The sequence below is a fragment of the Hippocampus comes genome, unplaced genomic scaffold (assembly GCF_001891065.2).
Source record: "Hippocampus comes isolate QL1 unplaced genomic scaffold, H_comes_QL1_v1.1 scaffold111, whole genome shotgun sequence".
Taxonomy (NCBI): Eukaryota; Metazoa; Chordata; class Actinopteri; order Syngnathiformes; family Syngnathidae; genus Hippocampus; species Hippocampus comes.
The window spans coordinates 79,784-96,706 of record NW_017805698.1 but is presented as its reverse complement, the minus strand read 5'-3'; positions in this window follow the sequence as shown (position 1 = coordinate 96,706).

The following is a 16,923-nucleotide window of genomic DNA, read 5'->3' as shown; positions in this document are numbered from 1 at the left end:
CACCACCATGATTTGTGATTAGTAATTTCCAATTATCAAACGGGATTGGCTCTGGCCCACCCATAACTCCAAACAGGACACAATGGACAGATGGCAAGGTTGTGAGCAAAGAGTCATAGGGCTCTGTATCTACGCTCAGTGAAAGTTGACCTATGCACAGGGGCGGGCTACTCCAAGTGTTGTTTTTTTGTTGCAATTAGAAACGGCGGTTTGTGCCTTTGTGTGCGTGAACATAGCTCCCTTGATTTGCAGCCAATTCAACTGGCTCCTCTTATTCCTTTTACAAGGGACAGGGCACAGTCCTTGGTATGGGGGAAGCAGAAACTCATTTTTTGGAGTCCACACAGCGCAGGAGGCCTAAAATACATTTATAAGGAACTGCAAGCAGTCTTCCACGAGCGCATGATGTAAAGTTGGCGAGCTTGAACACAAATCACAGCTGTGAAGTGGGCACACCACATATGACAGCATGTATGTGACCATCTCCTGCCGACCCTCCACCACTCCACCGCAGCTGTGCCTTGGCCAGAGGGTTGATTTTAAAACTCATCTAAAATCATAAATATGAGAATAATTATAATTAGAATGTGTTCATTTAATTGATTTCTACTGTCAATACAGTGGTTCAATGCACACTGTTGTCATATTTCTGAATGACATGCCATCACAAGGCCCTTTGGTCCGTGATGTATGATCCCGACCTCACAGTGCAGAGGTTGTGGGTTCGATCCCGGCTCCGGCCTTCCTGTGTGGAGTTTGCATGTTCTCCCCATGCCTGCGTGGGTTTTCTCCGGGTACTCCGGTTTCCTCCCACATTCCAAAAACATGCATCGCAGGCTGATTGAGCACTTAAAATTTTTCTGAGGCATGAGTGTGAGCGCGGATGGTTCATCGTCTCTGTGTGCCCTGCGATTGGCTGGCAACCGGTTTCCCCCTTGAATTTAATTTGAAACCTAAATTTTGCTTGAAACGCTCATCCAGTCTTGAAATCCTAATTTGAAACCCCACCTTTTACTTGGAAACATAATATAAAACACTAAACCTGTCTTGAAACCCTAATTAATAATTCTAACACTTGTCTGAGATAACGATTTGGAACCCGAGCCCTAAAACTGAATTGCCAGTAAAAAAAGAACCTTGATTTTGACCTCATAACAGACAAAACACAAACTGTCCTTCGTTTTGGTGAAGAAAAACATCAATGCAGTAGAAGGAGACAGTCACTGTCAGTGCCGGAGTTGAGTCAAGTAGATAACAATGCAAGTGAGAAGTCTGTAAATGTGACAGCTCTTTTGGCTGTGAGATGATGGATGAGGTGTGTGGTGCAGACACTTCCTGTTTCTCTGAATGCAGAGGCTTGGATGAAAGTGTTTTCAAACCAGGGGGAAGAACAATAGGTCAAATCAAGAAAGAAGTTCCCCTGACCCTGAGCACCCCCTCTCCCCACTGCCCACCCCCCCCAACACACAAACTCACATTCCTTACTAACACTGCACTACCATTATACATTGGACTGCCTGGAGTGGTCTACCATTTGTTTTTTGTTGTTGTTGTTTTTTTAATCAAACATAACAGGATTAACATTTAAGGTCTGAAACATCATTTTACTTAAAATATTGATTTTCTTTTTGAGTGTGGAACTTTCCAAGGCTTGAATAATGTCTTCCGATCTATGAGGGAGACCGCCAATACCTGCAGTGGTTACTACACTCAGTGTAAAACCTTTTGGGATTTGGTTTACTGCAAAAGCTATTTAAAAAGAAAACTAATGAACATAACTACAATCAAATCAACATTTAAAGATTTGCCTATATAACCCCACAAGCTCAGGGAGGTAAGGTGGGGCGAGGCCGTTTCGAAATTTGATGACGAAAAATAGGATGTTAAAAAGAAGATGGCGGACAGCGTGCCAGTGTGTGTGGTGATGCTCCTGCTGCTTTGGCTTTATTTTCTATTCACAATGCTTGGTGCTATTCTAAATGAGTCTCTACAGATTTATGATTGCCAATCATTGTTGGTTTTTCAACAATACGTCAGAGGTTCGACTGCGTTAGAGGTGTGGGGCTGCCATCGGGATGGATGGATGGATGGTTGGCAAACGCTATGAGACTGCACTGTGTTGCTACTGTCATAATTAGTAAGTAATACTTGTTGGAATACAAACAGCCACAGCTCGTTGAAGTGCAGCAATGGCGTGTAATAATTTGAATCATTTGTTTTTATTTTGGTCCTAGAAAATGTCTTCACATGAAAATGTTTGTCTAGCATTTATTTTAAAAAATGCTTGTATGTGTGCATTGTTGAACAGTCAATGCTAGAAAATAATTCTATGCGGGAGCTGTTGTTTGAAGCATTAATAGGACATATATATCACAGTGAAACGCACACAGTCCTGTCATGTTGCTGACATAATATCAAAAATAGGCAAATTAAGATCGATCATGAAGGAAGGAGGAAAAAAAGGAAATAAAAGACATAATTTTACCACGCCACTCGAGATAATACTGTATGTGGTGTATGTGTTATTTGTTGAATGTTGTTATGTACTTACCCAAGATAGTTTGTTGTTCTGCATTTCAATGCAAATGCACCATATCCTTGACAATTCAAAGATAATTGCTCTTAAAAACTATTTACACTAATTATTGTTGCGCGAACATCATCAGTATATCAGTTTCATTTAAAAAACAAAAAATCGATTCCATCGTTTATTGTGATAGTTTCTGTATACATTTATCATCTGCAAAAATGTGTTATAGTGACAGGCCGACCAATAAATAATGTAGATACAGTACACGGACAAAAATGAAATATCTATGATGAAACTTAGCAGGTTTTCTCGGGCAAACCCTCGGACAAAAATGAAATATCTATGATGAAACTTAGCAAGTTTTCTCGGCGTTGATTTGAACACTTTTAGCACCATTTTGCAACGGTATAGTCTTGCAGAGATCATGCTACTTTATATCTTCTTCTACCAGGTTACAGAATATTTGCCACTAAAACCATTTTAAGCATTACTGTAATAATTGACAAAGTCAAGACAACTGTACAATTTTAAGACTGTGCAATAATGTGAGTTAAAAAAAAAAAAGCAAGGATCTTTAAAAAGCAGTGCTCAAGTCCATCAAGTACTACATCAAGCCGATTAAGTATTTTGAGAGGGCCACTATTCCCTCTCATTAATGTAAATATGCAGACTGGAGGCCAAAACAGCTTTTGTATTGACGGCAACACCGGCAGCATGTGCAGTGGCCTCTGCAAACAGATGACATGCAAATTTAGGATGATTAGTCTTCGTTAGCCTGTGACAAATGAAATATTCCATGCACATAGAATTATTTGTTTGTGTGGTCACTCTGTGGTGGACGACTATTGCATTCATTAGCATTGATGGCTAACTGGGGGGATAAATGTCGTCTTATAATAAATGAAAAGGTTCACGTCGGCTAACCTCACTTCACCGTATACACTCACCATATCCACGGCCCGGACCCCCTCCCCCCATGTGAGCTGACACTGTAATAGCCTCCAGCTCTTGTGGTATCTGCCACAGTCTATGAACACATATGCTGGTAGCCTGGCATTTGTTTATCTATTTATTTTATTTTATTGTTTGAGGACAGCCATTTCATCCTTCTGTAAATGGGGTGCAGGATCCCGAAGCCCCTGAGATGAAGACTGGCGTTTATATGTCCCCGCTCCCACTCTTCTTCACACTGAGGATGAGAGGTGGTTTACGTTCGACTCGTTGTCTTCGATCTGGTGGCCGGGCGAGTAGGGTTTTCCTTTCTTTTACATGTTCAGATTGACAACTGCAGAATTACTGGAGTGATGCTCCTGTATTGTTGTCATGGTTTAAAGTTCCATTCAGTGTTTCTGTGTGGCACAGTACCAAATGGTTACAGATTGATGAGAACCCCTGACCTCAATAAAAAAATGATTTGCTTTTACCTGGAAACCTGAAAAAAAATCATTTTACTCAGTTCTCAAAAGATGGCGATGTCTGCTTTTGTGTTTGAGCACTTGCATAGTGCACATACATAGTACACGCATACGCGCGCACGCACACACACACACACACACACACACACACACACAAACAAATACAGCACACACAGAGGTGTAGTGTAGCATAGAGAGTGGTACAGTAGGTCACACCGGTTGTGGCAGGCCAGCGCTGACCTCAAGCGAGTGTGTAGATTTATTCTAATCAGTACGCCGCTTGTGACAGGTAAACTGCTGAACTTTGACCCCTTCCTGCTCCCCAGGTGTCACCGTCCGTGGTGTTCCATGTCAGCTTTTATGGGTGGCAAAAAGTAAAATGTAAATTTAATGCAGCGTAGAAATAGATGATGGGAGCTTGTTGCTCATTGCATCAACTCTCAGAGCGCACCCCGGTCACACCCACAAAACATCACCACCCACGCACGTTTTTGAGCTATCACTGTACAATTAATTACATTTTTAATTAATTAAAGATCTATATAGACATTAAATCCAGGAACACCAAAATAGCCTTGTTAGCTCAGCTGACCAAATTTGCTAGGACTTCAGAGATGGCACATGGCACATTTTTTTCATTGCGCCAAATACACATGGTTGGGAAGAATGAAAAACACATCTGGCAAAATTTTGCTTTCTCTATGCACAAAGCAAGTTTGAGGCCATACTTTTGTCACAGTTCGGACACAAATTTGAAGTATTTTTATTCAAAGTATTTACTGTTTTTTTATTTATTTTTTTTTATTTTTATTTACCGTACTTTTTCGGATTATACGTCGCTCCCGGTTATAACTCGCGGCAGCCAAAAAATGCATAATTAAGAAGGAAAAAACATATATAAGTCGCACTTGAGTATAAGTCGCATTTTGGGGGGAAATTTATTTGATAAAATCCAACACCAAAAACATACATGTCATCTTGAAAGGAAATTTAAAATAAAAATAATATGGAAAACAACAGGCTGAATAAGTGTACGGTATAGTAACGTTACATGCCTGGTAATGTCAGTAAGGACGTAACATATTAAGAGTTATTCAGATAACTCTAGCATAAAGAAAATGCTCACAAGTTTACCAAACTATCACTCCAAATCACAAAATCCAATGAAATCTTCATCCTCGGTGTCACTTTTAAACAACTCTCCCAACTCGGGAGGGAGACGACGCGCCGCTTCCTTATCTACGTCGCTTACGTCAGACTCATTGTCGATTTATCAACACAGGCTAAGAGCGCCCTCTTGTGGTTTAATGTGAAAATAACATGTGAAATGACATAATCATGTGTTAATAACTTCACACATAAGTCGCTCTAGAGTATAAGTCGCACCCCCGGCCAAACTATGAAAAAAGACTGCGATTTATAGTCCGGAAAATACGGTACTAACATTTGCATGAGTGTTTACAGCTACAAGACTATCCCACGCCTTTACTGCCATGAAATTCAGTCAAGCTTCCTCTGACAAGGCAGCTTCAGCATTCGTCTCATGTCCAAGCCTACTGGTGGCTGGGTTACTAGCTGTATGGGGAGCACAAAACAACAACAAAAAGTAACTTTTGTTTTTAAATAAAAAGGGCACACTATGTTAAAAGAACAGATTTTCACATGCACTGTTCAAGTCTAAGTCTTTCAGAAATTTTTGCCAAGCCAGTCACAAGTCATAAAATCAGCGACTTGAGCCCACTCGAAACACTGAAGTCCCCCACCTTTGACTCTAGTATTATGACTTTATTCTCCCAAAAATTTGTTACCAAACATGTGTGTTTTGCTCTCTTAATCTATTTTCTTATATTCAAAATTCTCATTCAATTAAAAATGAATATATATATATATATATATATATGTATCGTTTCCCTTTCCGACTGCAATTTATAAAAAAAGTATGATAACATTTAAAAAAAACATTTTTTTAAAAACTTTTCTGTGAATATATTTTTTAACCATAATGTGCGAAGAGAGGGAAAAATACGGAAAACTTTAAAAGTCGTAAAGAAGCACTGTCAGGAAATGGTCCGCCAATCCCAAATGGCCAATATGTGCCAGTTTAGGATCTCCATTGTGTGTGTCAGGGGTGTAGCAACACGAAAGGTCAGTCAAAATAAAGGCTCTGATTGGCTGCAACCGAATTAGCGCTGTTCGGAACAATTTCCCAGCAATGCCTCTAAAAGCCTTTAGCACACTTCATCAATGTTATCATAATTCTTTAGCTCTAGATGATTTAATGGCTGCTGGGCCCAGCTTGGCAAATCGCATTTGTGATGCCGCCAGACGAGCCCCATTGATTTTTTTTCCCTGCCACCCCCCTCCAGCCTTGCTCAATTCATTTAAGATTGCTGGATGTGAAACATATTCATTTCTAGTCATTGGACTACAGTGTGAGCTTTCTAGAGATGCAGTTTCTGGAGAAATTGCATGTGAATGCTGACAAACAGATTTTTTTAAAAATGAAAAGTGAATGCCCGAGCTAGAATTGGTGCAAGTCGGGATTTGGACTGAATGATACTGACTGCTGATTGAAATGTTGAATGTTCTTGCTGTTAGTAATGGAATGATATTGAAAGCCATTAAATGGTGTGTGATCATAATGACTATAATATTACATTAATACTGTATATGCCCCTGCGCATCCGAGTCTTGTAAAAGGGGCACATGTACAAAGGACAGTTGGAGCTGGGACTCAAACTTCGGACCCACTAATCATTTCCCTCGAGCAAAAGTGCCATCAATGACCTGTCAGTAACATCGAAATATGTTGCATGATATTGAAGTACTGTGTGTGGAATGCTGAAAAATTATGAATGTCTGTCCAGCTGAAAAATGAAAGGGCAATTTTAGATGTAAACAAAATTAAATTGTGTGAAAACGTAGATATGTAGAATGGGAAAAATAGTACCTTAGGTGGCATGAATTTTTAAAATATGTTAAAATTGGAACGGTGTGAATCGGATGTATTATGTGGGCGTAGTCAAAAAAAGTGGATGGAATAAAACAACAACAACAAAAAAGGAAATAATGTGTGCTTTCAGCATTCACACGTTATTATGATTATTATTATTATTACTAATAAAAATAAGTTGACTTTTTTCACAATATAAAGATTTTATTCTTTAAAATTGAGATTTTTCTTCCCATAATTGTCTTTATTGTTGTAAAATTCATGTTCTTGTAAAATGTTTTTTCCCCACGCAACATTATTCCTATATTGTCATATAATTTCATTTTTCCATTATGGCATCCCGACTTTATTTATTTCCTTGTAAAATCTTACTTTTTTCCCTCTGTATATTATGACATCATTGTTATGAAATAATTACTTTTTCATAATGTGACCTAATTGTCATGTCAAGTTTTGCTGTAATATATTACAATTAAATATTTTACTTTTGTAAAATTACGATTTTGTAATTGCCGCAAGTGATTTCGAGAGTCGTCAAGAAGTGGACAATGGGACAGGAAACGGTGTCTAATCACATCTTTGCTGCAATGCTAATTCATCATACGAATGAGATGGAGAGTGCATACGTGCAGGTGTTTAATCAGCGGTATTCCCGCTATGATTGGGCCTCCGTGTGTCATTATAGAAGCTCTGTGCAGTCTGATGGAACCTATTGATGTCTGAGTACACAGGCCCTGCTCAATTAGTCCATGACACCCACTGCTTTGGTCTCTATAGGATGCCCCCCCCCACTCCCCACACCCTTCTTTGCATATGCCACGCTATTTCATAGGAAGGCTTCTCCTTTTAATCTAAACGATGGGAAGAAAAACAAACATTGTACATGTCACAAGGGGATTGAAGTGAGGTTGAGTTGTACATGTGCACTTTCTCTCTCTCTCTCTCTCTCTCTCTCTCTCTCTCTCTCTCTCTCTCTCTCTCTCTCTCTCTCTTTTTTTTTAACGCACTAATCCGGGACGTCTTTGCCTGGGCATGGCCGACATTTTCGAGTATGTCATTGATTTAGAATCAAGCGCCACACACTCTTTTGTCTTTCACTCTGTGTTCAAATCAATCATGTCTGCCTTTGCCCGAGACAAAGAAAAAAAACACCTAAATAATGTGCGAGTCAGCATTTGGCTTTTTCTCTTTAATCTGCACTGCATCCAGTGTTCTTCCTTCATCTACTAACTGTAAAATATGTGGTGTCCAAGAAGGTTACTTCTGTATATATTTGAGCGGCCTTGCTTTTTTGGGGGCTTTGTTTCTTCGCAATGATTGATTTTCTGCAAGACAACACTCTCAGGTTTAAAACGTGTGTCTGTGAAGAAGTGTGTGTACTGTCATGGGTTTGAATTAGAAATAAGAGTGACCTTGAACCGTAACCTGAGGTACACCTGCAGAGCATATGGAATCTTGTTCAACCACATGAATTATAGGTGCTGAGTGAGTGAGTGAGTGAGTGAGTGAGTGAGTGAGTGAGTGAGTGAGTGAGTGAGTGAGTGAGTTACAACTTAATTCTTTTGAATTATGTTTGTCCAAAAAGTATCTTTATTCTCATGCCATGTGGATAGCTATTTTTCTGGTTACAAATTGATTCTTTTAAATTCTATTTTTCTATTAATATTAGAACCAACTTTTTGGTCAAATTAAATCTAAAATGATTATAATATAACATTCAAATTGTGTAATATTGTGATGTATTCAAATGTAATTTAGAAGCTTTTTTTCTTGTAAGAGTACTGGTTTGTCCTTGTGACATGATTTTTCTATTTACATATGTTATATCGTTACTTTCATGCTTTTGAGTTTCCTATCTCATGTACTTTGATCTTATTTTTATAGAATTGTTTTTTTTCCCAATGCCATTTAAAGTCTTATTTGAAATGACTTTTATCCATGTTTTTTTTTCTATTATAAAATAAATTATTTAAAAATGATGAAAAAAATATATTTTTCTCTCATAATAATGACTCTTTTGATATAGATATATAGCATTTCTATCCCCTCTGAGTTTTAAAACCTTGTTCTTCTAATATTATGACTGTTGTTGCCAAAAGGCAACCACCACATGTGAATGGTGTTTCACTTTCGGTGAGATCATCGCTGATGATCCGCACCATCATCATCCTCTATTTATCCTTTTTTTCTCCATAACTGCCAGACAAGTGTCCTCAGCAACGTTTGACTTCTCTTTGTATGCCCTGCTCCATTTTCCACTTGGACAATTGAGTTGAGTTGCTGTTGGGGCTGCAACTACACATCCATGACAAACCACACTTAATTGTAAAACGGTGCTTTTTATTTCTCCGTGCAAAGAAAAGAGGACAATTGTCAAGAGGGGAAAGTGAGGGCCGTTATCCGGGCAGGTGGATAGATGGTGGACAAATGGAAAGGGCATCTCATGTGTGGCAGCCCTCCTGCCGTGCCCGCTTGAATAGAGCTTGAGCAGATGTCAGAGGAGAGGTCTCTCAGCCGCAAAGTACACCTATCTGCTTGCGCTCTGACAATAGGGTGTCCCCTGTTGGCAAGCGGGTAAATATTGTGGATTGGGCTTGGTGCTACACGCTGCACCTTGGAGATTTAAATGAAAATCAATGCGCGTGTGGATACCTAGCAAATGCCCACAAAAACAAATCTTCCGCTACCTTTCATCACAAGGCAACATCACATAAAAAAATTGTTCAGGTTTTGAAACGTTTTTTTTTTTCCATAGGAATTCAGGGAAATGGAAATAATCTGTTCCAAAACGGTTGCCCTCATAAAACCTCGATTCAATAGACAGAAGATGTTTAAATCGTATTTTAAAGTAAACCACTGTGTAGTACAACTTGGGTAAAATGATGCATCCATTGAAGACGCCTAACATGATGATGACTTTGATGACAATTTTCAATTCTATTCCTCCTGAACCATTATTCTACTACCCTTTAAAAACAAATTGACCTTGCCATTTTGCAGCCTAGTGAGCAGCCAGTGAACAGTATTCGTAATTGTTTCCAGTTCCATGGCGATGGCATCATTGGCACTGATGATTTTATTGCATTTTGCAAATATCCCTATTTTGAAGTTGATCATTGCAACACATTACAGACGCACTGGAACGGAGTCAACAAAAAAAATTTGAAGAATGCTCAAAAAGCATCTATTTTGTGACGTTCTGTTTGTGAACATGGTCATTGGAAACAAGTGAGTGGATTGATTGGGTATAAAAGGAGCATCCATGAAAGTCTCGGTTGTCCACAAAAAAAAAACAGTGTACTCCCCACATACGTCATACTTCCCCCATCACATTCAAGTTTATCAATAGCTTCTACAGTATTCTAAGATTCGTTCTGATTCAAGACAGAAGGGCGCCCTGGAATGGGTTCGCCCCGAGAGAGGGGCCCGTGCTCTGATTCAAGACAGAAAATCAGTATGATGATGATGATGATTATTATTAGTACCAGTAGTAGCATTTTTTTTAATACAGTTGGTACCTGTTATCGCTGTCCAATGATCTATATCTGTCTTTTCTGTCTGATTGGGAAATGTTGTGCTCAGTGCTTTGTTTGCTCACATGCTGCATCCCCATGTCCACAAAACCAAGTGAAGCCCCTGCTCGATGGTTATCATTCTATATTTAGCCCCTTTGTCAGTATTGTTACACTTTTGGGTGAACACAAAAATATGAACATTAAACCGCAAGCTTTGTGTACTCCGATGATGAATGATTCGATTCCTTTCAATTTTTTGTCTCCCATTCCAACTTTAATATCATGACATTTTGAGGGTTACTGACTTAATTTTTACAATACTACAACATTCTTGCCAGCTTTTCTTGTGCAGCCAGGGCATGTGCAATGCTTTTTCATTTTACGTTTGCTGGTTATCATCACATTTTTCTTCTTTGCCCTCACCAGCCCCTATCTATGGTGGGATGTCCAAAAACCTCAAGCAAAAATAGACTAAATGCTCACTAAAATGAAATCTCACAAGATATTATGAAGTCCCATAAAATGTGTATATATATATATATATATATATAGAGAGAGAGAGAGAGAGAGAGAGAGAGAGAGAGAGAGAGAGAGAGAGAGAGAGAGAGAGAGAGAGAGAAATGTTGTTTTCTTGTTAACGTTACATAACAACTTCTAAACTGCGTAGCTCTTTCTCTGCAACATCACTCCAGCAACATGTACAAGCTGATTTAGAAGAAGCACATGCTGCACGGCTTTTTTTAACCCAAACGCAATGGATTGATTTGATGCACTGTTTATTTTTCGAAGAAAGTAATATAGATTGCAACTGTGCGTTTTCTGACGCTCCAAGCTCTTATTTTTATTGTACCAGTATTTCAGCTATTCCAGAATATGTCAAATGTTGAAAATCCTCAAAAATGTGATGGATTCCAAGAAGGAATGCACACAATAAACCTCCCAAATGAACCAGATTCGTCCTAATCAGAATCCAGGAAAAACATTTTTTTAAGCTCTTTGCTGCCTTCGTCGACCAAGCAGAACCGCTATCACTCAGTAATGAGTCCCCGAGCTGGGTAGACAGGGCTTTTGGTAAACACACACACACACACACACACACACACACACACACACACACACACACACACACACACACACACACACACACACACACACACAGAGTTGAGTTTCACAGGGGTCGATAAACAACGATCAAATGTTAGCTTAAAACCTGCGAAAATGCGCCCGGAATCAAGCTGTTTTGGGCTGTTTCGTCACCATCGTAAATGTGATATCATTTTTTTTTCTTCCAGTCATTGGAGGGAAAAGCAAGCGTATGATTAGGCCTCGGTGTGTTCAGGTGAGGCGCACATACATACCTTCTCAGCACTGTTATTGCCGCCTTCTCATTTGGGGATGTCATGGAGGGAGGCCTTCGCCACAGAGGACAATAGCAGTGGAAATGGATTATGATTATAAAGGCAAGGTGGAGGCTTGGCGGCTTGCCGACAATGTGCGGCATTAACATGGCCAACACTCTCACCGGGAGGCTCCCGGTCCTTTCTGTCTAAACTCTATGATTGCAGATGCCATCTTTGTGTGTATATTCACTACCAGCATAGTATGGTAAAACCTTGAAAAGATGTCTAAAGCGGCAATATGTAGTCATTTTAACGACAAATAACCGATTTAAAATCACATTGCTGGTCCACTGGCTTGTGATGATGAAGATACACTTTCTGTTGTTTCCATGGCGACCCTAATCACCTACTTTAGTGCAGAATTTATATTGCATCGGGCTTTAGTTTTATAAATGCCTTTTTATAATAATGTCCTTTTACATCATTCAGAGGTCTGGGCGTTGGTTTGGTCAATTGCAGAGTGTTCGCTATCTACTGGGGGTAAAATGCATTTTCATAATAATATGGTGTTTTTTGTTTTTGTTTTGAATAACATGCTGTGATAAAGTTGTGTGTCATTAAACATGATGATGCCAGTCGTAGTAAAGGTAACTTAACTTCAGCATAAACGTCCCATGCCCCCTCCCAAAATAAATAATATTTTGAAATACTGGAAAGTAACCTAAATGACGCATCACAACTGTAGGGGGAGTGATGGAGCAAAATTGCTGTTTTGAAGCTCCCAGTCATATCATCCGTGTTCATCAGAAAGAATGGCCTTTGTCATCTACCTTGTTAAACAATTAGTTTGTGTTTAAAGATATTTGGTAGCCGTTTGACCAACAATAATTCATGCATGCTAAATCAAAAAAGAAGACGTGTCCCCTGCAAGTGATATTTGATACTGCATCTAAGGCCTCAGAGTGTCAACCTTTGCCAGAATCCCATCAATTGAAGATTTCTAAAAATGGTGCTGATGGGCGCCTCAAAGACTGTCCTTAAAGGAGAAGACCCCTGCTATGTATTTTATTTGGCGCCACACTTCCTCTCAACATGTTTGAATCCTGGACCCTTATCAAAATGTATATTTCATTTATATGATCGAGCAGCATAACATTTAATCCCCACTTTACTTTCTTTTTTCAGAGGTTGTTTGTGGTGTGTGGGAACATGGAGATCGGTTATTTTCCAAATTATAACTATCATTAAAATGCCTGCTCCCCCCAACACACACTCTGCTCTGGCGTTGTTTTAAGTGCGCCATCTGTCTAAACATCTCTCAGGGTTCTTTCCCCTCTATTTTTTCTGATCATTTCCTCGCCTTATTCATGAACCCTAGGAGTCCAGCTTTGTAGTAGTGCTCAATTCGGAGCAGCTTTACCCGACACTGAATGCAGCTCTACCCCCCCCCCCCCTGCAAAATAACCACCCCCTTCCTGACCCGTTCAGAAATGACCCGAGATCTTTGCCCAAACCGTCGCCACTCCACCCATAGGACCCCCTCGGCCTTCCCCTGCCTCGTCTCTTTATTGCGAATTTGTATGCTGGCGGCGAACCGGCAGCTACAAAGCACCACACATTATTCTTGATCATTCCTTGGCCCCCCTGTGAAGCCGGTTATGAGGAAAGATCCCTTAATGATCAGCACTATTAACGCTGTTTTATGTGCAAAATCTCGACCGACTCCAAATACCAAGGCCTGAACTGTAATAAGACATTGGTTCTGACTATGTTTAGTTTTCATTGAAAAGTCTTGGCTGCTCAGTGGTCTAAAAATGACACACGAGTGGACCTAAAGTTACATTTTGAGATAACCTTGCAAAATCTGTAGTTTCAAAGCATTTAGCATGGTTGAATCACAAGGGAATTCAGGCTAGGGACACAATGTTAACGTCCAACATTCTTCCTGAACAGCTTTTGGATTCAACAATTTAATTTTGTTCCTCTCCAAAGTATTTTTTTCAAAACAATTTCCCAGAGGTTGGGCATATCTTTGTGTTTGTCTGACTGTCTTCTGCATGCGCCACTTAAACAGATCCTCACAAAATTGTTTCATTCATTGGCTTGGTGATGTGTTTCCCACACAAGGCAAAATATAGTCACAGACATTTTATTAAGACACCTCGGCAGTGTTTCATAGTGTAAAAAATAAACTGCATTAAGTATAATTTTTAAGACCACAAATTCCTAACATGCAAACATTTAGCATTTTGACGTTAAGGTAAACATAGTCAAGTCAAATGTATTTATATCGGCCTTAATCACTTACTCAATTAAAAGCTGCTTGTACAATGCCAGAGGACAGTAATGCATTAATAACATTTAAGATGGATGGTCCTAAAATTGTAAACAATTCTTTAACGAGTTTGCGTTACAGTAGGTCGAGTAAGCGAGTTGTCTGTTTTGCCGCACTGCACTAAGTAGTTTTTTAAGGCTTTCAAGAGATCCTTTTTTTTTTTTTTTTTTTTTTAATCAGAGAGGGTTGTCAGACAGTGATCAGCCAAAATGTCCTTATTAACATCAGTAATTGTGGGAATCGACTAGGATTCATTGAGCTGAATCTCCTGAGTAAAAACTGCATGAGATTGTGAGCTGAATGTGGGTCCTATAGGAGATAAGCCACTGCTGCATTAGCAGTGTCATTGTATCAAATAGGTATTTTGGGTGGTTTATATTGAGACCCTGCGATTGGCTGGTAACCAACCAGTTTAGGGTAGTAGGCGACTACTGCCCTTTGACAGCTGAGATAGGTTCCAGCGCGACTGAAACCTTGTGAGGATAAGTGGCTCGTGTAATCGATGGATGGAAGATTATGGTCTCTATTGAGGTGATTAACTAGCAGGGCTTTTGAGTATAGTGATCTAATATTCCTAAATTTCAGTAAAATATGCTCAAAATATGCTCCTCTGAACTATGACCCATCACACTCACTTCTACAAAATCACTGTACTCGTAAGATTAACATTGCATTGCCTGGTCCCATATTGTACTTTGAGTGACTATAAGTGTGTCCGGAGGTTAAGACTGTAGGAATCTGATGGTTATTTGTTGGCTCTCAAGCACTATTATTGAGAGCATGCATTTTGACATTGATAAGACCGACCAAGGAAGATTGCTTAAACCTGTTGTATAGCACCACCTCTGTAGAAAACATGCAACAGTGACATAATGTAACACTCTAACGTACATAAAAAGCTATGTGAGCTGTAAAAGTCTAGCATAGTGCCCATTAGCCTTACAGACTCCATATCCGTTCTGAAAGGCTTGCCAGTCACCTGTAACCCGACCTGCTCTAATGTGGACTGCCATGGATGGCTCAAAGGCTAAGGATTTTTTTTATTATGTGTTCACTATAGTCCTAGATAATTGAGCAAATCTACAAACATGATTCAACAGGTGCTCAAAGCAACACTGACAGACCTAATAAAGTGAACTGTAACATGAAGAGTTCCTGGTGGACCAGCTTTCTAACCACTTACAAATCAGAATACATGGCGGTGTGTCATTTCCTCCCGTTGCAGTCCGCTCTCACAGAGATGCTCATAAATCCAATAAAATGAGCCCAATGATTAACCACTGGCAAACCGCATCTGCTTCACTTCTTGGACATTATTTTCCAGTCTCGCAAGGTGGTGGCCATTTTCATCTCGTCCTTCATATGTGCGCCACATAAAGTCTAATAACTACTGCATGAGTGTGTCAGGGTGGATGAGATTATCCCTGATGTGTTGTCACCCTGCCAGTATTGTGTCTGTATCCCGTCCATCCAAGCCCCCGCATATCCCATCCTGTCCCAGACTCATCTCTCTGTCTGTGGGAAGACAAGTCACAGTGCCATTCTGGCAGCAAGCCAGCGTGGAATCTGGCTGCCAAGCCTGGATTACACCGAGATGTTAATCAGTGGAGAACATATTACAAGCATATTCTCATACTTTCCAAACTGGTGCCACGATGTGGAAACTGTGAGGTTTTGTGACCTGTGTCATCCCACATCGATGATCTTTGTGTGACCTCAATTTGGTGAAAGAAGCTAGTGCCAAACTGCCTCAACTTCCTTGTTGTTTTGTGTCACATTGATTTTGTAGAAGTGAGTGGGAGCTCAGAAAATTATATTTCGGATTTTGCGTCTTTTCTGCCCAATGAACCAAAGCAATATAGCGGAATTACATGTAATCAGGACGGCTCAATTGTGACTAAGTTGATTTGGTTGAGATGTGTGTAGGTGACAATAAGGCCTGTAATCAGTTCACTTCCGGAGGATATATACATTTGGGCCCCTGCGGTATTACTGACTTGTGATGATCTATTACAACACTGGAAAATTGGTTTGACTTGCTCGAGCACTCAAAAGGACAACCCAACCCTACCCTAAACCTAACCATAAACCGAATCCAAACCCTTCACAACCTAAAACTAAACCCGAACATCAACCAAATGTTTTGTTTCACAATCTTTGAGCCAAGGCACGTATTTTAAATGAGGAAAAAAAAAATCTCACAGAACACTCCCAAACAAATCTCACAAAAAGCATGACCACTGAAATAATGATGATGATCCTGTCTCAATTCGCTCATAAATTGCCTGTGAAACCTGGACTTCTTTAACTGAACACAAAATTAATATATAAGAAGAAAGCCATGTCTTATACACATATATAATTCTAAACGGTTTGAGGTTAACTCCAACTGTAAATCCTAAAACAAAATTCAAGTCCAAACCATCATGCCAAACCATTACCCTACCTAACTGAAAACCTTACCACAATGCCTAACCCAAATTCCCACGATAAACCTCAACTCTTCAGAGGCATTTTTTTCTCTGCTTATTTAAGTGAAGTACTATTGCTGAGGTCACATTTCTGCTCCTGTTTCTCCCACTGGTGAGATCCTCAAAACTAAAGGGGGCATGAGGTGCCCCATTACCCTTACACCCCCATCATGTCAAAAATGCTCATAAACATTCCTCAAATACCGGCACTGTTGCCTTCTTCTCCTCACTTCTTTGTCTTTTGAAGTGTGTGTTTGCAGACAAAAAAAAAACCCAACAACAACAACAGAAAGTGTCTCACAGTCTTAATGAACCCATCAGTCAATATCACTCATTGACAACCATCAACTTTCTAATTAAGAGC